We start from the raw sequence: 2,186 nt of genomic DNA, 5'->3' as shown, positions 1-2,186 counted from the left end.
AAATCTGAATGCTGTAATTTTTCTTTTTCTTTTTTTTGCGTTTGTTCGTCGATCGGCAACTTCCAACATGTTGTTAGCGCATTCTAGTGGCCAATATTTAGTACTACAACACAATAAAACGGTCCCGTCCTGTCCGTCCGTCTAAATCAGGGCAGTGTTGTTAATCTTACTGAAAAAAAGTAATTAATTATAGTTACAAATTACTTCTCCCAAAAAGTAATTGCGTTAGTAACTCAATTACCTGAATGTAAGAGTAATTAGTTATTTGGCAAAGTAATTGGTGATAATTACTTTTTTTTTTTTTTCTCAAAAAAAAACAAAAAAAAAAAAACATTGGCCACACGATGGGAAGTTTTTTGTGAAGGTTTTTGGTACAATTGGCCCGAGCCCAATTCTTTACCCTAATTTACCATTTACCCTGAATCAACTGTTAAAAGTTGTTAAAATTGCTCCCATTATTGCATTAGTTCCCTTCCCTCTACTTTCGACATATGAAAGTTTTAAAACTGTTTCATCATTTAAAGATAGATTCAAGTCGAGATTTTGCCGATTTAGAAGTATTTTAGATTAAAAGTTACTTAGGTTCGCTAGGAAGGTTCTCTACAACAGAGCCATCCTAAAAAGTCTACTGCTTTAAGATGGCGGCTGTCTACTAACTCATTTAGTGCTATGTCTGTCATTTTGCATCTAGTTATATCTATGTACAGTACACGTGATATCTACCATGTCTACCATATCTACCATAACATGCGGGCGTAGTTTGTAGGCTTTCGGCTACAACATGTATTATTGGAGCTACCTAGCATCGCGTTTGCTCGGCGTCACGACTTTCTTGCCTCCTCCCTACTCCTGCTCTGCTCTGTCGTCTCGGTGAGTCCGTCTCCCTCAGACTTTTCGACCAATATAGTAACGCATAGTAACGCATGCCTTTCCGTCCTCAGTAAAGGTAACGGCGTTGCCAAGATGAGAAAAGTAACTAATTAGATTACCCACTACGGACAAAAATAACGCCGTTAGTAACGCCGTTATATTGTAACGCCATTATTAACAACACTGATCAGGGGTCCTCAAATACAAATCTTGAAGGTCCACAATTAAGCATGGATCCATTTGTTAATGTCGGTCAAGTACAAGGCAGGTCGAAGGTGGTAAAGGAGGGTTTCCTTGGACCAAACGACAATACAATGGGCATTCTGATTAAATAAAAATAAATTAACAAAACATTTTTGATTTAAAATTACAAAAAAAAAAAAAAAAAAAACATGCAAGAACTATGTTTACACATGTACACTAAATAATTGACTAGATCTGTCATTAAGGTGCAAACAATAACTATTGACAGTACATTCTGTAACTAAAACACTGCTGGACAAAAAAGAAAACGTGCAAGTAGTACAGTACATGATTACTTGTTCAGAATATAAATGATAAGCTCTGTCATCAAGGTGCAAACATAACAATTGTTGACAGTAACTTTAACTGTAAAACACTGCTCAGTGAGAGAAATGGCATTTGGGGGTCACAAAGCTGTTTACCCACATCATCGGCCAGTACTTTAGTGCATCTTGTAGTTGATAAATCTGAGAGTGAGATTTGATTTTTGTTTTCATTTCCTCCTTTTCTTTCCCTTCGAACATTGCTGTCATCATTTCATACAATCTTTAGTTATTTCTCCTTCAGAGGACGGTTTTTATGTTTGTCATTCCATTCTTCATTGAAACGGCAATTTTCATTGTCCACTTTTCTTCTCTTGGTCAATTATGAGCATGCCATTTTGTTAGATTCGGTCTTCTACTGGTGGCATTTGTGGAGATAGTGAACGTTGCTTAACGTTGTGATCTTGAATGTGCAGCAAGAGTGCCGGTGCTTTTCCTTTTTAAATGGGCACTTTTAAGCGAACGCAAGAAGTAACAACGGGAACATTTTTAAACAGGCATTTCACGGGACAGCATTTCCTCGGCCAATTATATAGTTTATATAGCGAGAGCGAGTGGATAGTGAGGGGACGAGGATAGTGAACCTACACCTGTAGGGGTAACACGGGGAAATAAAAATAAATAAATAAATAAATAAATAAATAAATAAACAAACAAACAAACAAACAAACTCTCAGCCAATCAGCGCATCCACGCAGGCTCTCTCAGCCAATCAGCGCAACGTTGTCATAACGATGACAACAGAAGTGA

The sequence above is a fragment of the Corythoichthys intestinalis genome, chromosome 2, assembly GCF_030265065.1.
Source record: "Corythoichthys intestinalis isolate RoL2023-P3 chromosome 2, ASM3026506v1, whole genome shotgun sequence".
NCBI classification, from domain to species: Eukaryota; Metazoa; Chordata; class Actinopteri; order Syngnathiformes; family Syngnathidae; genus Corythoichthys; species Corythoichthys intestinalis.
The sequence above is the reverse complement of the archived record's forward strand: the minus strand, read 5'-3'. Positions refer to the sequence as shown.